We start from the raw sequence: 24,224 nt of genomic DNA, 5'->3' as shown, positions 1-24,224 counted from the left end.
CCATGCATTGGTACAGCATGCAGGGCTTGGCATTGGGATTAATGAGATGTGATGGTGGAGTGTGTAGGATGGAGTGGAGTGATGGCAGTGAGGGTATGTGATGGTATGCAGGTATGGGGGTGATAATTGATGGAAGTTGACTTACTAGAGTACAGTCCTCCTCCGACTCTGCCCAGGCCCTCAGGATGCAGTATTGCCAAGACTTGCTCCTCCCATGCTGTGAGTTGTGGGTGAGGAGGTGGGGGTCCACCGTCAGTGCTCTGGATAGCGAGCTGGTGTCTTGCTGCTATGGAACATACCTTCCCCCGTAGGTCGTTCCACCTCTTCCTGATGTCTTCCCCTGTTCTTGGGTGCTGTCCCACAGCGTTGACCCTGTCCACGATTCTATGCCATAGCTCCATCTTCCTGGCTATTGATATTTGCTGCACCTGTGCTCCAAATAGCTGTGGCTCTACCTTGACGATTTCCTCCACCATGATCCTTAACTCCTCCTCAGTCAAATGGGGGTGCCTTTGTGATGCCATGGGTGTTATGTGATGTGTGTTGGTGAGGACGTGTTGGGTAATGTGTTGGGGTGTGTGAAGTGGGGTGCGTGAGGGATGTATGGGTGTATGTGGTGTGTGTGTCCAGTCGCAGTGGTCTTGGTGTCAGTCTGGTGGCGCTTATTGGTATTCGTAAAGGGTTGTGGGTAATGTGGGTGTGTGTTTTAAAGTGGTGTGGGTGTGGTATTTGTATGGGTGTCAGGTGTGTTTTGTTTGAATTGTCCAATGTAGTGTTGTTTTGTTTGTGGGTGTCCATTGTGAGTGCGGTGGTATGTACCGCCAATGGTTTATCACCGTTGAATGTCCGCCGTGGTGATTCGTGGGTCATACTGTGATGGGTGTTGTTCTGTTGGCATAACAGTGTGGGTTTTGATACCGGCAGTTACCACTGACCTTTGGGCTGGCGGATTTGTGTATGCGACTGTATTCTGTCACATTGGTGTGTGCGTCATAATATAGTGAATGGATATTTGGCGCAGCGGCGGTAAGTTGGCGGCCATCAGCATGGCGGTAGCAGGATTTACCGCCAGGGTCGTAATGAGCGCCAAAATGTTTACCTGTTCCCAGTCAAATGTTAGCAATTATAAAACGGAATAAGGCAACCCAATGTTAACCTAAGGAGGGGGTGGGTCTCACAGTAGTGAAAAATTAATTTCTATGTAGAGTGTGCCAAGTGCAACACGAACCCCCTGCAGCCAAAAGCCAGGGGAGACTGATAAATACCTTGATGAGCTTCCCTGCTTAGTATCTGGATAATGGCCTTCTACTGCTGAGGCCTGTGTCAGTTCCATGGTCCACTGAATTCAGCTAGATCCCTCTGTCTACACTCTCTCTGAGCCACTGAACTTGCCCATGGGGAACCCTTCTCCTCACCTGTGTGGAGCACCTAACTTTAACTTGCTCACAGATGCATCCCAGTAGGCAAACAGGAACGCCATGGCCAACAAAGTGATGCGGCCCATTCTACCCCTTGGTCAAACTTCGGTCCACAACCCATGGAAAACTCTGCCTTTAAGCTCAGTAGCCAACAGAGGCTACTCACAGCTGTTAGTGTCAAGAGCCAGACCCCTGGAGGACAACTGTCCTGGGGGTTAGGCACCAGTCTTCTCCACACCAATCCAGAGTTGGTAGCCTGACACTAGCCACTCAGCCAGGGTCTGTACCCTTAGGCTGAGAATGGGTCAGGAGTATTCTTACTTCTTTGCTCCTCCACCCAGGCCTCTGTACCCCCAGTTTGGGACTGGTACGGCCAGATATATGAGCTTTCAAAGAGCCCTAGGTAGCACCCCTCCTAACCCTTTATTACTGGTGGTAACCCATTGCCCAGAACACAGTCAGTGGGTATCTAAGGGCTAACTGTGATTCTCCCCTGGGTGACCTTCCCAACCAATTGACGGATACTAGGGCCATGGGGTAGAAAAGGTTCTGCCCTTGACGTACCCTACACACCTGACCAGTATACTGTTCTGGGGAAGCCAGCCTTTCCACTAACATTGTCTAGATGGCCCCTATGTCCCTTAGAGCAGTGAGAGGGACCCCATTCACCTTGATCTGATGGAAGTTGCGACTTCCACCCTCAGGGATCACAAGACTATCCTCTGAGTTCACTTCCCAAGGGAAATTAGGGCATGGTCTACATCCTGCCCATGGGACCTACTGAACCCCTCAGGCCATGCTGCCTATCTCTGTAGAGGTCCCACCACTGGGTGGTTTCTTAGAACAGACAGAGTCCCCTTTGTCATAGACTCCCGCTACAGTAATGAGACTGCTGGATTTTGGGCGGCAGCACCACTGAGTATAGGAGACTGAGGCCCTCATTCTGACCTTGGCGGTCAGCGGAGAGACGGCGGTCGGACCGCGAACAGACCGGCGGTATTAAAAATGGCATTCTGACCACGGCGGTCACCGCCGCGACCGACCGCCACTTCCCCACTCCGACAGCCACGGCGGTCATGACCGACGGGCTGGAGTCTGCGCACTCCGGTCCGGCGGTCGACCCAAGACCGCCAACGGTATCATGACCCTGCTTACCGCCGCGGTTTCTGGCGGTCGGGAACCGCCATGCGAACCATGGCGGTAGGCACTATCGGGGCCAGGGAATTCCTTCCCTGGCACTGATAGGGGTCTCCCCCACCCCCCACTGCCCCCCCGAGTCCTCCCCCCACACCCTCCACCCCCCTGCCACCCCCCCAGAGGTGGTACGAACCCCCTCCCCACCCCCACCCCGACATGCACATACACGCACCCCGACATGCACACACCCCCTACATGCACATATACACACCCCCTACACACACATACACAACGGGGACACATACCCGCACACATACATGCCGACATGCGCACCCACCGAACTACACACATTGCCCATAGGCACAGCAGCACTCCCCGCCCGCATGCACGCACTCACACACCCCCTCTACACACTCCCACGCACACCCCCATGCACGCACACATCACACAACACCCCCCCACCCCCTCCCCTCACGGACGATCAACTTACCTTGTGCGTTGGTCCTCCGGGAGGTGACAGGAGCCATGGGGAGGTGACCGCCAACAGAAGACCGCCAACAGAAGACCGCCACACAGAAATGTGGGTCGTAATTCTGTGGGCGGTGTTCTGCTGGCGTGGCGGTGGAGGTTGACCAGTCTCCACTTTCCCGCCGACCGCCAGTGTGGCTGCTGGCGGTTTTCCGGCGGAACGCTCCCAGCAGTCAGAATGCGCACAGCGGCATACCGCCGCGGTCGGCGGTCTTCACCGCGGTGGTAACTCAGCGGTCTTGCGAAAAGACCGCCAAGGTCAGAATGAGGGCCTGAGTCTGATCCAACACCGAGTGACAGCTGTCTGCCTAACCCTTCCAGCTGGCTAGCAGCACCTCTCCAGTGCCAAAGGTAGAGGTGGTTTATGGCAGCCTATCGCATGACACTCAGACTGCTCAGGGAAGTCATGGTAGAACAGATCTCTTAGTTATACAAGTCTCATACATGCAAAGGCAAACAGAAGCAGAATCTTGGGTCAATAGGATTTATTGATGCAACTGCATTCTATGTAAAAAGGCATGAATTGTGATTATAAGGATAATGAAACACAACACTATTACAGCACTGACTAGGAAGTGTCCCACCATATTATTACAACAGTGTCCTTAATATCCCTACCTACACTACATGAGAGTAAAAGCAGTGGTAGCCCTAATCCGCCTTTCTATCACTAGGAAGGAAGCTCATACCTGTGTTAGAGGTTACAAAGAGGTATGTTAGTATGCTGGGAGCCCTCCCACGCAGACAAAGAGGAAGTGGGAGGTTTCAGCAGAAACTGTGACGACATGCAGCATGATATGGCAATCTGGCTGAATGTCCCCTCTAAGTTGGTGGGGGCAGCATGTACTTTTATAATAAAACATTTGGCTGTTCTAATAACTGCCCTGACATGATAACACATATTATTCTGTGTAAGGTAGACATTGTACCCTCTGGACCGCCAATACCCGGTTAGCTATTGTGTATAGTCTTGGAGTGAGCACAGGATGAAATATTGTGCAGAGAAATGAATACCACTTCTGCATGAAAGGGCAACTGATATAAAATAATAAAACATTGCCAGTAAAATGAAGCCTTGCTAAAATAATAAGAGGAATAAAATGGCAAGTGATCAGGTGAAACGGCACAGGCCTTAGACTCAAGCTAAAATAATTTTGGCTACATAAGTGCTTAAAAAACCCTCACAACACCCTGCTTGTGTCCTAGTTGAGAACAATCAAAGCACTGGGGTTGGAAAAGGGGCTGTAACTGACAAACTACATTCAGGCTGAAATGGCAGACCTAGGGTATGGTTTAAGGGGCTACTTAAGTGGGTGGCATAATAAATTCTGCAGGTACATTAGAATAATTTAATTTACAGGCCCTGGATATATGGTGTACCACTTTACTAAGGACTTATAAGTACATTAAATATGTCTATCAGGTGTAAGCCAATTTTAGAATGTTTTAGGGAGTGAGCACAAGCACTTCAGCATTGGTTAGCAGTGGTACAGTGCACAGAGTCCTAAGGCCATCAAAAATGTATTTAGCAAAAATAGGAGGGGGTAAGGCAAAAAGATTGGGGTCACCCTGCAGAGAGGGCCAAGTCCAATAATGATGCATCCAAAAGATGATTGACTAGAGTAGGAAAGAACATCAGAAAAACAAACATTTGCAAAGGTGGTTAAATATAGCCTTATTTCCAAACCTCCTCTGCTGAACAGCTTACAACTGGGCAACTTAAAGAAGAAATAAACACTATGGTAAACAAAGGACAAATTATTTTCAAAATCCACGTAGATATGCTAGGGCAACGGCAATCTTAAAAGTTATCCTCATGCAATCCAAGCCTCAAACTACTGCAGTTAGTGTTTGAAAAGCAACAGCTAGTCAAAAGAAGGCTGTCACCACCTCTATCTTCCCAGTGACTGTGAAGAGGTTAACATCTTGAGAATTTCCATAAGGATTCAGTATGGTTAGATCCTTCCAATGTAACATTAGCAAAGGTCATGATACAATTAGGCATCTAAGGCATCTAGTAAGTTCAATTCAATGCTTTGCTTGTATAAGTGGAAGAACTTTTCTGAGCATCATTAGGTGAAAGATGGTGTATTTTGTAATGTCTACCACCCGTAGAGAAAAGGAGAGATCCTGGGCGTATCACACTCTATGATTTATACATTCTGCAGGGGAGGTAGGGTTGTTCACTGCTCCTGAGGCCAATGGAAAAGGATTGTGTGATTAGGGTCTCAGTTGTATCCCTGCTGAGACACAACAAACTTTCCATATCCACTGGTCATGTGGCTCAAGAAGGCTGACATTTTCTTGCCATATTCCTCACTATTTTCCAGTAATATGTGGATCTGTATGTTGTCCATATACATTTGGAGAAGCAAAGATTACTCACAACTATGTTGATGTTGAAGAGATGGGGTGAGAGTGGCAATCTGTAGAATAGTGCAGAATGTTGGTTTAGTCATTTTGGAGAAACAGGCCAAGCTAATCTGTTGGCTCCTATCATGCAAAAAGGATCTAATTGATGCACCAGAGATGCCACACCTTTTACCATTTGGTCAAGCAGATTCAAATGACTTACTGTATCATATGTTGCCAACAAGCCAAGCAGGCTCATATTTACTAGCTATTATTATGACTCCTTTGATATGATCTTGACTACAACTAGTAAAACTTCCTGCACCTGTGCTCAATGATATTCACTAAGAATATCTGTGACCTCCTACTGGCCAGATGTTTCTTTGTATAACATAATTGATTCTTTTTCTCAACTCCAAATAAGAATACTTTTAGCACATTCCTGTTGTTTAAAAACAAATTTAAGAAAAGACTGAAACAGTTGGCCCTACACATTATGGCCCATGAAGTGGGGTCATGGGAACCTGGCAGCGAAGTTTGGGCATTTTGCGTTTTCATATGTGGCGGAAAAGTTTATTTTTGGGGTGCTACATCTCTAAAAGCAAGGGAGCAGGAGTTGTGGGTGGAGCACCCATTAGTGGGCTTGTTGCTGTCTCCTACTAAACAGGTCCGCAAAGTCGCTGTCCACTTTTAGAAGATACCCTGCCAGGCAAAGAAGTTGGTGTCTAGAGATGATAGCCAATGGGAGTGTATACTTCCTTGTTTCTGAAACTAGACCATGGTGTCATGTTGTCTGTTTGCACAAGGACTACCCTGCCTTGAATCTGTTGAAGAAAAGATTTGAGAGCTACATATGTGTCGAACTATTCCAAGTGGTTGATGAAGTGGCCACAGACCTGGGACTGTTGTGTTGTTGAGGTATGTTCCTCAGCCAATTAGAGGTGCGTTTGTGGTGATGATCACCTGCAGAACTGGATCTGCAAAGGGCCTGCCCTACAGCAGTTGTTGCTGTTCCACTACTGCAGACAGCAATTGATGCTGGCCCTTACCAACACTAGGTCCTGCAACTGACCCTCTGCTTCTGACCATCGGCTTGAAAGGCACCCCTGAAGCAGACGAATATGGATTCCGGTGTGGGGCACTAAGGTAATGAATGAGGTTATCATTCACAGACGGCGTATCACGATGCAAACTGAAAGTGGAGGAAGCATCTGAAAAAGAGGAAGAAACAACTGGAATGCTTGTACCCTTTGGGCAATGGAGAAAGCTTTGCCCATGACTGTGTCAGCCTTGACCCTAGAAAGGGTTAATTCTGGATCTGCTCCAAGTGTGATTTTGTGGTGCTTACTGTAAACCCCTGGATGTACAGAAGGAAAATTGCACCCTGGATGTGGGTTAGGCATTCCTGTCTGCTTGTGCTGTTGATCAGCCAGTCATCTAGGTAGGGGATCACGTGAGTTTCCCTTCTCATGATGTGAGCAGCTACCACTGCTAGACACTTGGGTAAAGACCCTTGGGGTTGTGGTGACCCCTAAGGGTAGCACCTTGAACAGGTAGCATTGACCAATAATCAAGAAGCGTATGTAGGGCTGGTTAAATGGATGAATTGTGATGTGAAAGCTACCTAAAAAAACTAAAAGAATCAAGGAGAGCAGCTCCGGATCTAGGTGGATGGGCATAGAAAAAAGCGACGGATGCCAGGTTGCCCTATATGACTCCATTGACACACTTGTGCGCCATCTGATGGCAAGATGGAACCAGCAGTACCTACTGGCACGAGACAGTTACTGTAACACATTTTCGATGTCCAGTCTATAGCTTCAGGATATTCAAAGGGTGAAGAATTTCCCAGCTGAAGGAAAAAGAAAAGAGGGACAAACTGGAGAATATTGGACCCTTCTGATAATTGTACCTGCAAGACGATGACTCAACTCTGTAGAGTCTTGGTTTGAGAAAGAGGCATTCTATGAAGGTTAGAATAAAGGTAGGTAACAATGTCAGATATTGATTTATCTACTGCAAGACAGGTCTATTACGTGCTTCCTCTAAGCTGAGGGATGGACACCTAAGGTGATGTTCTGACAACGGCCATAGCAAGCCAGATGAAGGAACAGCCTCAGGGCTAGTAGCTAAAGGCTGGAGGGAGAAGGCGGAGGTCAATCAACAAACGTCATCACCAGCAAAGGAAAGGGTCTCAAGGGAGTTGAGAAGTGTGAAAATAATACATTGATGGGACGCAAGCCCGGTATCCATCATCAATCAAACAATCAGTCTATTTGTAGAGCGCACCACCACCCGGGAGGGTCTCAAGGCGGTGAGGGGGGGGGAAAGGGGTGCTGCTACTGCTCAAATAGCCAGGCTTTGAGCCGCTTCCTGAAAGTCAGCAGGTCTTCGGCCTGTCGCAGGGGCAAGGGAAGGGTGTTCCAGGTCTTGGCGGCGAGGTGGGAGAAGGATCTGCCTCCGGTGTCCGCTCTTCAAATGCGGGGGATGGCGGCGAGGGCGAGGTCAGCTGAGCGGAGTTGGTGGGACGGGGTGTAGAAGGTGAGTTGTCTGTTGAGGTAGGCTGGACCGGTGTTGTGGAGCGCCTTGTGTGCGTGGGTGAGGAGCTTGGAGGTTATCCTTTTGTTGACGGGGAGTCAGTGTAGGTCTCTCAGAAGGGGAGTGATGTGGCTGTGGCAGCGGGCATCGAGGATCAGGCGTGCGGAGGAGCTTTGTATGCGTTGCAGTCGTTTGAGGAGTTTGGCCGGAGCTCCTGCGTAGAAGGCGTTTCCATAGTCAAGTTTGCTGCTGACGAGGGCTTGGGTGACTGTTCTTCTTGTATCTGTGGGGATCCATCTGTAGATCTTGCGGAGCTTGCGAAGGGTGTTGAAGCAGGATTAGGAGACGGTGCTGACTTGCTTGGTCATGGAGAGAGTTGAGTCGAGGATGACGCCCAGGTTGCGTGCTTGGTTGGTGGGAGTTGGGGCTGCTCCCAGAGCGGTCGGCCACCAGGGGTCGTCCCAGGAGGAGGGGTTGGCACCGAGGATGAGGACCTCTGTCTTGTCTGAGTTCAACTTCAGTTTGCTGTTTCTCATCCATTCGGCGACGGCTTTCATTCCTTCGTGGAGGTTGGATGTGGCGGTGAGGAGTTCCTTGGTGAGGGAGAAAATCAGTTGGGTGTCGGCGGCGTAAGAGATGATGTTGAGGTTGTGTAGCCGGGCGACATGGGCGAGCGGGGCCATGTAGACATGGAATAGTGTAGGGCTGAGGGATGATCCTTGGGGAACGCCGCAGATGATCTTGGAGGCTTCGGAGCGGAAAGGGGGGAGGTGGACGCTCTGGGTTCTGCTGGAGAGGAATGAGGTGGTCCACTCTAGAGCTTTGTCCTGGATCCCTACGTTGTGGAGGCGTGTGCATAGGATGTGGTGGCAGACGGTGTCAAAGACGGCCAAGAGGTCCAGGAGGATGAGGGTTGCGGTTTCACTGTTGTCGAGCAAGGCCCTGATGTCGTTGGTGGCGGCGATGAGGGCGGTTTCGGTACTGCGGTTGCTGCGGAACCCTGACTGGGATGGGTCCAGGATGTTGTTTTCTTCGAGGTAGTGGGTCAGTTGTCTGTTGACGATCTTCTCGATGACCTTGGCCGGGAATGGGAGCTGGGAGATGGGACAGAAGTTCTTGAGGTCTCTCGGTCCGCCATGGATTTTTTGAGTATGGGTCTGATCTCAGCATGCTTCCAGCTCTCCGGGTAGGTTACGGTCTCGAAGGAGATGTTGATGACTTTGCGGAGGTGGGGTGCGATGGTGGCGCTTGCTTTGTTAAAGATGTGGTGCGGGCATGGGTCTGACGGAGATCCAGAGTGGATAGTGCTCATGGTTTTGATTGTGTCGTCTTCGTTCACGTTGGCCCAGACGAGCAGGGGGTCGTAGTTGAAGGTGGGTGGAGAATCTGAGGAGTCGGTGATTTGCGAGGTGGCCTGGCTGTTGAGGCTGTCATGGATGTCTGTGATCTTGTGATGGAAGTAGGCGGTGAGGGAGTTGCACAGGTCTTGTGAAGGTGGGATGTCGTTTGTGCTGGAGCTGGGGTTGGAAAGTTCATTCACGATGTTGAAGAGCTCCTTGCTGTTGTGTGTGTTGTTGTCCAGGCGGTCTTTGAAGGCAGATTTCTTGGCAGTTCTGATGAGGTGATGGTGATTGTGGATGGCGTTCTTGAAGGCGGTATGGTTGTCCGTTGTCTGCTCGAGGAGCCATGTTCTCTCCAGTTTCCGGCAGGTTTGCTTGGAGGCTTCAAGGCCCGAGGTGAACCAGCTGGCTTTCTTGTTGGCACTTCTGTTGGAAGGTTTATTGAGCATGGCAAGTGTGTTGGGGCAGTCGTCAATCCAGCGCCAAAGGTTGCAGGCAGCGAACTCGGAATTTGTGGGTTCGGTGGGTGGTTTTCGGGCAAGGCTGGTGTTCAGCTGGTCTTGGCTGATTTTGCTCCAGTTGTGGTGGGGGATCTGTTGGGTGCGGTGGTGCGTGGTGGGTTTCTGGAATGCAGCGGTGGTCGGTCCATGGGAGTTCGGTAGTGTGGCTGAAGGTGACGTGGGGGCTAGAAGAGAAGATGGGGTCCAGCGTGTGGCCAGCGGAGTGTGTTAGGGTAGTGACGAGTTTTTTGAGTCCGAGGGTGGTGAGGTTGTCGATTAGGGTGGTGGAGTTGGGTCCGTTGTTATTCTCCAGGTGAAAGTTCAGATCGCCGAGGAGGACGTAGTCGGCGGAGGCTAGGGCTTGCCTGCTGATGAGGTCGGCGATGAAGTCGCAGAACTGAGGCCGTGGTCCGGGGGGTCTGTAGATGAGGGTTCCTCTGAGGGTGGTGTTGGGATTGGTGTGGATCTGGAAGTGCAGGTGTTCAGCGGTGATGAAGGTGTCGTCGGTACGGGTCGTGACCCCAGTGGTGTTCTTGTGGACGATGGCGATTCCGCCTCCGATTCCGTTGGTGCGATCCCTGTGGGTGATCTTGTCGCCATCCGGAATGGCTACGGCGATGTCTGGGGCCGAGGAGGCGTTCACCCAGGTCTCAGTCGGGAAGGCGATGTCCGGAGTGGAGGTGTCGAGCAGGTCCCAGAGTTCGACAGCGTGTTTGCGTGCGGAGCGGGTGTTTAGTAGGATGCATTGGAGGTAGTTGCGGTCAGGTTCAGTAGGAGGTTTGGCGATTTTGAGGCTGGTGAGGCTGCAGTTCTGGCAGGTGAAGGGTCCTTGGGTGTGCTCAGGGGAGGCCAGGAATCAGGCGTGTGCTCGTCCGGTGTTGAGTGCGTGGAGGGTTCTGGCGGTGTAATGGCTTTGCTGGCCGATGTGGTCTCGGGGACCAGGGGTCCTGGCACTGGGCGCGTTCCAGGCGCGGACGGGTGCAGACGGGCTTGACTCTGATGCGCCTCCAGCGCACCAGCGGCGCGCCTGCTGCGCGCATCCATGCAGCGGCCGCCATTAAGAGGGGGAGGTGGGTGGGAGGAGCAGCTGGGAGGAGGGAGGGGGTGGACCATTGGGAGCGCAAGGGGGGCGGGGACGCGGGGGACGCATCGGCAGGGATGGGAACCGGCAAGAGCCGGAGGGGGAAACAAAGGCAGCAAGAACAGCGGAGAAAATGAAGCGGGACACAAAAAAGGGCACAATTACAATAGAATCACAGGTCAGAATGAATCTCGATATGCAGCAAACGAAATACAGAGCAAGTACAGAAAATGCTAGAAGCTCCTACCACAAACGGCAGCAGCAGTGAGGCAGCAAGGACGGGGTCAGGGACTCGAGGGCAGAATGGAGGCTCCGCCCGACGCGAGGAGTCGTTCCTGGCCTTAAGGCAGCTTAAGTAAACAAGCCATGCAACTCAGAGTTTACCAGCCATTGCACGTATTTTACTGATGTTCTAAAGTCTGCTTCGCCCATCATAACCCAGAAGTCAACGCTCAAGACCGAGATGACAAGCAGTATAAGGGCTGCTGTTCAGCACCTCAGCTATCAGAGGCAGTCTGGAAGGAATGCCGTTTAGCAACTCCTGAATGAAAGGAGGGTATGTGTCTGTGGCCAACCCCTATGCTAAGAGGCGAAGGACACAGGTGCATGGCTACATCTTAGTCATCACTTATTTGATAACAACCACTGCAGCTTGAATCCATATCTTCTCAAAGATCTTCCATATGATAATAAACAATTTTCCTGATAATAATTGCCCCCCTAAATCTGATTAAATATATATTAACTCATCAAAACGCATTCCTCCTAGAATAGACAGCAACACGTTTAAAATGAGTAAAAAGAAAATAATAAAGGTTTTACTTTAGTAACATATCTTTACATCACAGAAGCAGGGATTTTTGGGTGTACTCACATTTGTTAGTGCATCAGCCACCCTACCTACTAAATCTTCCTCTACAGTATGGCTAAGTGCTTGTTTATATACATGGGCTTGTAGGACTCTTGGGAAGTGAAACACTTCTGATGGGCTTCTTGACTTTATTCCAGTACCAACTGTAAGTGTCTTTGTCCATTAGAGAGTTGGTTTAATATTTTATATATGATGAGAAAACTTTTGATTGCAATTGAGATAACAAGTCTATAACTTAGCAGAGATAACAGGAAGAGAAGATGATTCATGTTTTACTATTGTTTCTATTATCATAAAAGTAGACCCACTACATCTTTACCTTAACCTTGTTTTTTTATTAAATGCTGTTTGAAAACAAGTATGCACAGGAATACTTAATAGCATTTACTGGCAAATTATGTTGAACGGAAGGGTACATCTTGTAAATTTTGATGTAACATAATAAGCATATTTACATGATCTGTTGTCTTTCCATGCAATTAATAATCTATTTGTGTTGCACTGATTCTGATCCATTTTTCTGGCAGGCACATTGTTCCACATTAATCTGCATAAGATTCAGAACCACAACAAAGCACGCTTCACCAACACTATGCCCTCTTTGGATCCCCTTCATGGAGTAACCCATTGCAGCCTGATCTTTAGACTGTTAGCTTCTGCATCGTTTCAGAATTTCTAGAACCAGTTCCTGCCCACAGATTTCACACACTCCTCTTACAGGACAGTAAACAAGGGACATCACAGACAGGATACAATGAGGGAGGAGAGAAAGAGTGCATGCAGAAAATCATTGTCACAATATTATAACTACTACCACAAGTCAACAGACTTCTAAGGCTCAAGGCTAACTTCTCATGTAGTCTTTTCACCCTGAAGAATAATACAACATGGTGGCAAATGTGTTGAATATTATTGTTCTTTTTTTCATAACTCATAGAAGACATTCAATAAGAATGTGTCTGGGAGAATCTGGGTGATTCAATCATTTGGCTATAAAAGCTACTAGTTATCTAACTTAGGGCCTGATTTAGAGATTGGCGGAGGGGTTTACTCCATAAGAAATGTAAACAATATCCTGTCTGCCATATTATGATTCTGTCACTTCCAATGGAAATCGTAATATGGTGAACGGGATTTCCGTAACATTTGTGACTGAGCAATCCCTTCACCAAACTCTAAATCAAGCCCTTAATTACTAGTAAGTAGCTTCTCCAGGACATATATTAACCAACCGATCTAAATGATAACACTTATAGCATGCCCACTACCCTCTAAGTGGCCATTCTGTCTTGGATGTGGTTGTCTTAATTTTCCAACTATTTGTTAACACTAAACTGCCCAGAGTAAGCATTATGTAGATTATCTTTGATAGTACGTATGATTGCATCTTGATTTTCATAATGTTGAAATAAGCTGGTACATCTGCAACCCTTTCCCAGATACTGATGCTTAAAACTTAAGCACTAAACCCAACACCTTCTTAAATATCTAGAGTCCACTTTTTCTTGGGGACCTCAAATTTGTTGTGAAATAAAAAAAAAACAATTCTAATGAAAGAGTTTTATAAATCTCATATCTCAAGTGATCAAGCAGATTGCATCATATGTGCAGTGCTAAGTCACAGTACCAGGGTCTGTTAGAAACTGTGCATTTGAATTACTTCAAAATGAGGCATTTATTATCTACAGAGGTTTCCAATACTACCTTTAATTCAGTGACCCGTCCGCTAAGTTTGGGCCCAATTTTCTATCATGCACATTCCCTTAATTCTTGAAAAAGGATATAACTTCACTACATCCTATCCAAATCTACCTCAAGAATTACAGGCATCCATGTGGCATTGCTGAGAATTTCAAAGGTGGATCCCCATAAGAAGCTCTGCCACAAAGGCCATGTAGACATGAGCCTAAATGCAGAAGCATCAGGCAAAACTGGCCAGACCTCAAAAAGCACCAATAGTGTTGGCTGCCCCCTGACTTTCCACTGTAACTCTCTGCTCCAGAAAGACACAAAGTGGCAGACCCAGTAGAAACCTCCAAAGAGATTGCCTATACATATAAGGCTCCACTACGTGGCCTCACTAAGAACTATATTTATGTCACTTTATAGCAATCTTGCAAGTCTGTTTTTTATTTATACAAATGACTCTTATGATAGCCCTATTACTTTTAGAAAATAATCCCATGAGGACTCAGAGAGTATCTTCACGATAAGCAACATTGATGGTAGCATGTTAATTTTCACAGATGCCATATATCAGCGTTTTTTTTAAGGTTTTCAATATTAGAGGGTAACTAGGCTAGAACAGTTTCAAGGTGTGTCAAGGAACCGAAAACCTCAGCTATCAAATTATATCCCTTTTCATGAGCACACTGTAAAAGTTCAGTTCTCCCTAATGTCTTAACTTTGCTAAAGACATTATCCCCAGCTGATCTTTGATACCACAAAGACCTAGGGCCTGATTACAACCCTAGTGGGTCGCAGTGGCGTTCTAACCACCTCCAAAGCGGTGATCCGACTGCTTTAGTGGCGGTCTGACCGTCAAATTATGACTGCAGCTGTTGTGCTGTGGTCGTACAGCCAGCACAACCAGTTTCCCTCCACAGGAGGGGCTGAAGGTGCTGGTGGTCTAATCTGCCAGGGCAGAGATGCAAGCAAGCAGCACTGCCCTGGGGATTACGACCCCGTCAGCTTTTACATGACGGTAGTACCCCCATGTAAAGGTTGGCGGAGATGGGGGTGCAGGGTGTCCCGGGGGCCCATGCACTTGGCATGGGGAGGGCAGGGGCCCCCCAACCAGCCCCGGCGCAATGTTTACTGTCTGCTTTGCAGACAGTGAACATCGCAATGAGTGCTGCTGCAACCTAAGCACTGCAGCATTGCTGCCGGCTCTATTATTATCTACAATGTTGTAGGCCATTCCCTGCTGGGACTGCAGGCGGAAACACTGTTTCCACCCACTGACCCAGTGGGGAACTCCTAATGGGGCCACAAGTAGGTGGCAGCATTGGTGGCAACCTGACTGCGGGACTTCGGCGGGCGGTTTTCACTGTCCGCCAAAGTCGTAATGACACTCCTAATGTCTAAATGGTTCTAAAAAGATTTCCAGGAAATATGTTTCCAGTTCACTTAGTTACCACACAATATAATCTGTGAAACAAGATAATTTGAAATGGGTACCTATATTATCTCTCCTCCTGGCATTGCCATGTCTCCTTATGGCCTAATACTAAGCTACATTACTAGTGCAAAGAAAGAGGACAATCATCTCTTGTACATCTAGTACAGTAAGAGCCCTATATGACTATTCATACTGGTACTTTAGCTCAGGGACCCTGATATAGCACTGACAGCCAGGAAAGAAGTCAAGGGACTACCCCAAGTTTATTTAGTGATGTTGGTGAAAGGATGATTCTAGAGCGAAGGGTGCATGATCTGTCCCTTCATCCTTTGTAGGGGATAATCTTGATCACTTTTTCAACCTCCTGTTGCCTTACTGTTTCTTTTTGGGAGGTTGAATCCTTTTAAATATGCTGTTCATGGCCCTAATGTTCTATGCCCCATTACACTTAACTTTCAGAGTATGCATTCCTTTATAAAAACGTTTGGAATTTCTCCACAATCTCTTTTGTGTCAATGTAACTCTTCTCATCCATGCCCTCTCCTGCTTCTGCACTCTCATTGTTGACCCTAGCAGCCTCTTTGAACTATGCCACCTAGCAGAATTGGCACAGAACACATTTAGTTCTCGGTTTCTCTTTTACCTTACTTTTGTATTCAGGGACTCCCACCAGCTTCGGTTCAAGAGATATGATTCTTTTAGGGATAATCTGTTCATAAAGAAAATGTAGTCTTACTTTGCTAGTGCCGCAAACTAGTAGCTCTCCCATATATTTGGCTTTACGAAACTCCCACAGCACACACTCTGATACTTTCCACTATCAGTTTCCTTAAAACAAACTTCTGTATAAACTCCATGCTAGACTGCCATTACATAGCCATCTCTACTTTCTCATGTTGAAGGATAACACTCCTGATCATTTGAAGCTGCAAGTGCACTCAATATTGTTTAGAGTTTGATGAAGAAGTACTTAATGCGAGCATCTAAGTTAAAGGTCTGTATTTAAATGTGAATTACTTTGTGTCTGAATGAGACCCTCGCCATGTGTCCATGTTTGCTAGTAAAATTAACAAACATTAAACAATTAATAAAATTACATTTCATATCCTCCTTAACCATATTCAACCGATCCGTCTCAAAGTTAACAAGTTCTCATTCCTGAAATTGCTTCAGTCTTTTTCTGGTCTCCCCCAGATGCTCTACTGTCCATGGGTGGAGCAGTAAACCGAGGTCAGCAAAACCAACAGCCTCCTTATCAAGATCCATGCTGAACCGGTCTGTGACCTATCTCTCTCTATACAACCTTACCTTAAATAAATAAAAAAATATGCCACCGTTTTTTGTGTTACTGGATGCTGGAAGGACCAACCTTTTGAGAATGAACTGCTTGGTCTTAGCGAACTGCATTTACTGAATAAATACAATTGCTACCTCAGTTTTGCTGTAGAACTGGCTCATAACTAACATCAAACAGGAGAATTCAGTCCCTTAACGTGGCCAATGTCAACACTTCAGATGGGTTACCTGTCATCTCTGTGTATTCTGTTGGTATCTATTCTAGTGCTCCAGTCATCAGGCAAAATGTTGATCACTCTTTCGTCAGTCTCACTACCGTCAGAGTCCCGTTCACAATGCTTGACTTGCTTCACCCCTGGGAAAAGGAAACAAGAAGGAAAGGGAAAAACACGTAGACTCACAGACGCAACCAACATCCTTCCCCTTTACTACTCATATTTGGTGAATCGTTTGTTCGTATGCGCTTGGTAAACACTAATGCTGATGCTTTTAGCAGTTACAAGAAGGTGTCTGGAATAGGAAAACCCTCTCAAGTAGTTCATCTGACTGCCACCAAACAAGTCAAATGTCTCTTTACCCCAGAACACACTTTACTTCTTCCACACCCCCACAATCACATCGGTAAATAAGAGAGCAAGCTTTTATGCCCCAGTGAATCGACTAAAAACACACACCTCCTCCAAGGAATCTAGCCTTATTTAAAAAAAAAATGTAGTCACCCAAAGTCCACAGAAGTTGTTACTTCCGGTGTCGCCAGGAACAGCATGGTTTAACAGTTGTCCTTGTGAGCTCCTATGATTCAGCCATTCTTATCAACAGGATACCCACAAAATATCAGCATTCGCAAGCTACAAATCAGTAAAAAGGAACCTTGGAAACCAGAGACCTTGAGGTAAACTTTAAGAAGTAAACCCCCAAAATGATGCAGTTTCGACCCTAATGATGAAACTCTCAGTCAGACAACTGGCAAATACAGTGCAGAAAACAGACTGGATTTTTGGACTTGACCTTGGTGGTAAGGAGAGTAGCAGCTGCAATTTAGCCTTACTCTTGCTGGTGAAGAAATTAAAAGCTGTCATGTGGAGACAGTGCCCTAAATCACAGGGACAGATGTAAAAGGGGCATCGTAAGGACACTAGTATACTGTAATAGTAGCCTTGGCAGATGGTTCAAATAAATCATTTCAGTGACCCAGAACAGAACCTTTCAAGAAATTACCAAAGTAATGACTCCAAATTAAATTACAAACAAGTACCCTTAGTCAGAGAGAAGGCAGGAGGGTGTCTATCTTTGTGAAAAAATGCTTTTTCTAAGGACAAGAGCCCTCACCCACCCGAAGGTGGCATGCTCCATCTTTGGGTCCCCTCCTCACAACAGGACCGATGGTACCTGGTGAGGGCTACAACTCTCCAAAGAAGAGGAGCTGAGGTGTTTTCTTTTTAGATGAAGGTCAGGTATGGGAAAGAGGCAGAGTGCTATATATTAGGTTATGGGAATTTAAAACTATCTCATGGTAGGCCATCAGTTTTATTCTGGTGCCCCCGGTGTAAAGAGATAAAAATAGTGAGGGGGAGTTTGGAAATAATATTCCCCTTATACATTTGACATGTTTCTACCCTCTAACTGACCCAATACGGGGTTCAGGGGCATTCTTCAGTACCAGTCTTTACATTCACTATGCGACAGAAAACAAACATATAAAACCTAGTATTGGCTTAATGGTGGTAAGCCAACTGGTACAAAAGGTGGCCCATATTATTTTCTTGAGGGTCCACCATCGTGCCTTTTAATGAGATATTCAGCTCACTCTCAAGTCTTCATCAGGCTACCAGGATCGCAGAGTTTCTTGAAATCTCAGCGTCCTTGTTTTGCTTGCCTGTTAAGAGGAGCTCCTCACAAAAAGGAGATTGGATGCTTACATAGAATCCACCCCCCCATTCCATCACCTTTTGGTAAAATAAAGAATACTTATTGCAATGCAAACAAGTCGCTCAGTGTAATCCACTGATCTTTTCCTTCTCCTCGCCCACTAACCACCCAGTGCAGACCTAACAATAACCCACCCACGTAACAGCATATCAGTCACACTTTTAATAAACATCATCATTTAACATCTTGAGATAAACAGAGACCAGTTAACAGCCTTGAAGTGAGAATAAAAGGATAATAAGCAGAACAGCATTAAAGAGACCCCATGTAATGTCGGCCTGCACCACAGTTTCTTCACACATACAGAAAATGTTATAAGGTCGGCATCCTGTCAGAGGCCTGATTAGTCATTTCAAATCCCTGGTACGCATGACACAAGGGCAATACTTATTTAATCAGTATTCTTGCTTCCCTCAGGTTAGATTATGCAGTCCCTGTCATCCAGCAGCAGTATAGCTTGTATTATTTTTTCCCAGGCTTCAATCCAATCACGATACATCAGCCTTCTAGCTACCTCTCGCTTCAGAACTGTGCTCTTAAAACTGGCTCATTTGGTAAGTTCAGTTCTCCAGCTACTCAAACTAAGCTCACCCTGGGCTTTCCAGCAAATTGCCAGTTGTCATCGCGCCAGAATTAATGCTAAGTCTGCACATTTAGGTTTAGATCTGGGGAACCGTCCCAGCAAGCAATCATCCGGTGTCTTGGGAATGGACCTATTTGTGGCCTCATTGGTAACCTGCACTACTATGTCCAAGTTTGAGTCCAATGCTGGACATCTCCCAACTATATGCTAGAACTCATAGTCCCCTCCCTGCAGCTGGGGCGTCCTCCCTACATGAAGTTCACCCTCTTGGGTGTTATAAAAACACTGTGCTGGAAATATTACAGTATTAATTTAACAAGTGTATTGTGCCATACTCTGAGTCGGTCTACCCAAGGATCAGAGGAGTCCATGTCTGCTGCCCAACGCTTCCGCAAGGGATCTAATCCACCCTGCAGTTGTTCCAATAGTATCTGATACTGTAGTAATGTTACATGCCTGCGGCCACTAATCTCACAGTGTTTCAAACTGCTCCAGGGCCCTAAATACCACCTCAACGTCCCCTGCCATCCCTCTCACATACAAACAAACACAAATGATGGATGGAATGCGGAACCAAACAAACATTCCCCCCCAGTCACAGATCTGGGTTTAATCCATCAATTCTTTTGCTCACCATGCCCCCCCAGTTTGGACCCAGCCATATGCAAATCAGTCTTGACCCTGTTCCCCATGGGAACAATCCAGCCCGAATTGCCAGGCGAGGTTCTCCCTGGACTGGAAACAAGCCTCCTGGGACCGGTTACAGGGTATCACCCTTCATCAGCTAGGTTAGCTTGAATCCAGTGGCACCGTGAGCCCGGAACCCACGTCTGGGCATACCCTGTGCACTTATGGTGACAAAAGCCAATAAACACAAATGATGGACAGAATGCAGAACCAATCAAACATTCGCCCCAGTCACAGATCTGGGTTTAATCCATCAATTCTTTTGCTCACCATGCCACCCCAGTTTGGATACAGCCATATGCAAATCAGTCTTGACCCTGTTCCGCATGGGAACAGTCCAGCCTGAACTGCCATGCCAGGTCCTCCCTTGACCAGAAACAAGCATCCTGGGACCGGTTTCAGGGTATCACCCTTCATTAGCTAGGTTAGCTTGAATCCAGTGGCACATACATCATGTCAGCTAAATTTAGCAACAGATACAAGGGTGTGCCATTAATTAATAGCCCCAGTAGTGATTACCCTGTCCGAGAGTTCTAGCCAGTGGGTCCAGTGCCATCCCAAACAGCACCGTTGATAGCAGGCAACCCTGCTGAGTCGCTCCACGCAACGGATATCTCTCGGAAATTCTACTTGTCCTCACGCAGGCAGTCCGGTTAGTAAACAGTAGTCTAGTACAGAGGACAAATATTCCACTGAGGCCCATATAGGCCAGCAACACAAATAGGAAGTTCCACTGTAGGAAGTTGAAGGCTTTTTCTATATCTATCGTCCGGGCTAACGCCATTGGACAGTCCAGCAAAGGGTTATGTAGCACCTGAACCAGCCGCCTGATATTTGGATTCATCCTATGCATGGAAATAAACCCCAATTGGTCCAGGTGGATTACGTCTTGTAACTGGAGCAATAACCTTTTGGGCAATATCTGGCAAAGGATCTTATAATCCAAATCCATTAAAGAGAGTGGTCTATATATGTTCTTGTTGTTCCTGCCTGGCTCAAGCAGTGCCATAATCAAAGCATCACACAGGGCTGGCGATAATCCACCTATCTCCCTGGCTTTATTATACACTGTCGGCAGGCTGGGCGCTAACTGCTTGACATACAGCTTAGAATTTGATGGGAAACCCATCCATATCTGGCATCTTTCCCCTCTCCATTTCTTTGACGGCCCCCCTAACATCCAGCTCAGATATGTGATCTCCCGGGGACTCCGCCTCTGCCGCTGGCAGTCGAGTTGTGCCTGTGTAACATAGTTGTGTATAGCTTGCAAGCCCTGCTCCTCCCACAGGGCATACAGCTTTCTATGGTAATTTGGAAATGAATCTTTGATTTCAAACTGTGTATGAACGAATTCCCCACTTGCAGCCTGCCAGTTTTACACCCTCTCATCATGAACTTTATTAATGTAGTGGCTATAGTCCCAAATAGTGACAAACTCCACTGAGCTATCCACATTCGGAGTTCCTAGGCAATCTTATGAGTCTTGTGTTGGGCAAGTGGAGGTGCAATCTAACACTGTGGGGGTCATTCCGACCTCAGCGGTAAAAGTCGCTTACCGCCGGCCAGAAGGCCACCATAACACCGCTGCGGCTGCGGGAAACCGCCACGGTCATTCTGACCCGCAACTGACAAACCGCCAAAAACCCGACATCCACAAAAGTCCGCCACACCAAAGATCAGCGGGAAACTGGCGATGACCAAACCTCCACCGTCACGCCAACAGAAATACGCCCATGCCATTCCGACCCGCAAATCCCCGCAGCGGTCTTTCAACCGCGGTATTCCATTCGCGGTACACACCGCCGCGGTCAAAATACACACACCTTTACAAAACACTACCACATTGGATAATTCAAAATACACACACCTGAGACACATACACACACCACTCCCACACACCCAATTAAATATAAAACACACACCCACAAACCCCTACGACCACAATTGCGAGTGAAGGACAGAGAGAGAGAGCACAGCATAGAGTACACCATCACACAGAGGCAAATCACATCACCCACACAATTTCCACGCACAAAACACCATACACCACCACACTCACCACACTCTACAACACATACACCACCCCTCACCTCATCCACACCACCCCATGGCACCCCAAAGACACCCCAGGTTCTCTGACGCAGAACTCAGGGTCATGGTGGAGGAAATAGTTCGTGTAGAGCCACAGCTCCTCGGGGCACAGGTGCAGCACACCACCATTGCCAGGAAGATGGAGCTATGGAGCAGAATAGTGGACAGCATCCACGCAATCGGGACGACATCAGGAAGCGGTGGAACGACCTACGGGGGAAGGTGCGTTCCATGGTATCAAGGCACAACATCGCGGTACAGCGGACTGGCGGCAGACCCCCACCTACTCCCCCAGAATTCACAGCATGGGAGGAGGAAGTCTTGCACATCCTGCATCCTGAGGGCCTCGCAGGAGTAGGCGGAGGAATGGACTCTGGTAAGTCAAATCTTCACTACTCCATTCCCCCCACCCCACCTGCATGCCAAATCATACCCCCACCCTCACCCCCACCCCCACCCCCATCACACCAACTCCTTGCAAATGGCTCACCATCACATCCCACCCATCCCAAAACCTAGCCCTGCGTGCATCCCCAAAGCATGCCCACTGCACACACCCATCACCCCCACAAGCCACCGTCACAAAAGCCCCCACAAGGGAATGCCAGCACTGGGGGACACGGCCACCCACCCATTACACAAAATGCCACACACAGAAGCAATAACCATACTCTTATACCCCTGCAGGACCCGAACGCCACCACACCGCCACGGAGGGTCCAGAGATGTCCATCCCACCCCAGAAGAGGCCCCCAGTGATGACAGCAGCTCTGTCTCCCTGGACCCTGATGACCAGCCCGGCCCATCGGGGACCTCGGGACAGTCGGTTCCCCACAGACAGCCACAGGCTACACCTGACCTAACCCCCTCTGGGAACACCAGCACAGCTCCCACCCAGCGGGCCCATGCCTCTGTCTCCATCAATCAGCTGTGTGTCCACCACTACAGGGAACCCAGGTTGACCCAACACCCCAACAACAACAGGGACCTGGGGGCAGTGGTAGTGGGCACACCGTCCAGGGGACAGAGGCCCAGGGAAACAGGGGAACTGGGAGGGCTGCTGTGCGACGGGGGGGGACAGGCCCAGGGAACCGACTCTCCAAGAGGCCCTCTCCTCCATCATGGGAGCATACCACCGCTCCCAGGAGACGATGGCTATGGTACTGGCCAGGTTCCAGGAGATCCAGGTCATGCAGGAGCAACAGAACATGGGGTTCAGAGAGGAACTGAGGAACATTAGTTCCGCAATGGGGACCATCGTCGTGGCCCTAACCCAAATAGTCACCACATTGCGGGACCATGTGGCACCACAAAGGGCCCCTGTCACTAGCCTGGACCAGGAACAGCCTACCACCTCCGCCGGCGCTAGTGGACAGGAGGGCCCCACACAACAACAGGCCACCAGAACCCCACCTCCTTCAGAAGAAGAACCACCCCGCAAGCGGAACCTGAGATCTCACAATAAGACAGAGTAGGATTGCAAGACCCCCGCCAGCAAACGATACCCCCTGATGTCATCCCACTGTCCCACATTGTCACCCTGTCCAACCTTGAACTGCCCCTGCTCCATCCTTCCACAGGCATATGGACAATGGACCTGTGCGACTGAGAACTGGACTCTGCCATGGACATTACTCCGCCATCACCCATCCCCGTTTTACAATCATGTTCCTTAAATTTAGCACTTGAATTAAATCACTTCTTGCACTAAAAAAATCTGGAGTCTGCTTGTATTTTGAACAAATGTATTAGACATAACGGTGCCAAAATGTTCAGTTACATTGTGATGACAACATACCACTGTCACACAGCTGTAGTCCATGGGCAAACAAAGCAGAGGTCACGCAGTGGGGCCCACAGCTCTGAAAACGGAAGGGAAAGTCACAACTCAGTTAACAGGAACTGGGGGGGAACTCAGACAGTAGAGAGGCAGGAGACTTTAAGTAAATGTAAAATGGCGTGGTTGATTCGTACCTGTGTGCTACTGAAAATACTGTTGTATCACTGTGTCCCTGTTGTCTGTGTCGTCCCCGTCGTCCTCCTCCTCTTCACTCTCCACAGGCTCCACAGCTGCTACAACACCACCATCTGGACCATCCTCCTGCAGGAAAGGCACCTGGCGTCGCAAAGCCAGGTTGTGAAGCATACAGCAGGCCACGATGATATGGCACACCTTCTTTGGTGAGTACATTAGGGATCCCCCTGTCATATGCAGGCACCTAAACCTGGCCTTCAGGAGGCCGAAGGTTCTTTCTATAATCCTCCTAGTTCGCCCATGGGCCTCATTGTAACGTTCCTCTGCCCTTGTCCTGGGATTCCTCACTGGGGTCAGTAGCCACGACAGGTTGGGAGGGGAGCGAATGAGGAGTGCAACGCACGACAGATGAGAGCATGTGCCACATGGCAAGGTTGGGGAGGGGGGGGCGCGCACATCGACCATGCAGAAAAGTGAAGAAATTCATTTTTCAACCCTGTACATGTCACATAGGTCAGCGCCCATCAGAAGATCGACATTTGGCGTGCCATCGCCAAGGACGTCCGGGCCCTGGGGGTCCACAACAGACGGGGCACCCACCGCCGCAAGAGGTGGGAGGACATCCGCCGCGGGAGCAGAAAGACCGCCGAGGCTCTGCTGGGGATGGCCTCCCAACGTAGGAGGGGTGCCAGTCGTCAATTGACCCCCCTGATGTCCCGGATCCTGGCGGTGGCCTACCCCGATTTAGATGGGCGCGTGAGGACATCACAGCAGACA

At 48.5% G+C, this 24,224-nt stretch overlaps 1 protein-coding gene across 2 annotated transcripts in view; it reads right to left on the bottom strand.

Moving 5' to 3' along the window:
• Positions 1–24,224, bottom strand: part of ATXN7L1 (ataxin 7 like 1) — a 530,170-nt gene that overhangs the window by 369,593 nt on the left and 136,353 nt on the right. The window lies entirely within an intron of this gene.

Source organism: Pleurodeles waltl, chromosome 4_1 (assembly GCF_031143425.1).
Source record: "Pleurodeles waltl isolate 20211129_DDA chromosome 4_1, aPleWal1.hap1.20221129, whole genome shotgun sequence".
Lineage (NCBI taxonomy): Eukaryota > Metazoa > Chordata > Amphibia > Caudata > Salamandridae > Pleurodeles > Pleurodeles waltl.
The sequence above is the reverse complement of the archived record's forward strand: the minus strand, read 5'-3'. Positions and strand labels throughout refer to the sequence as shown.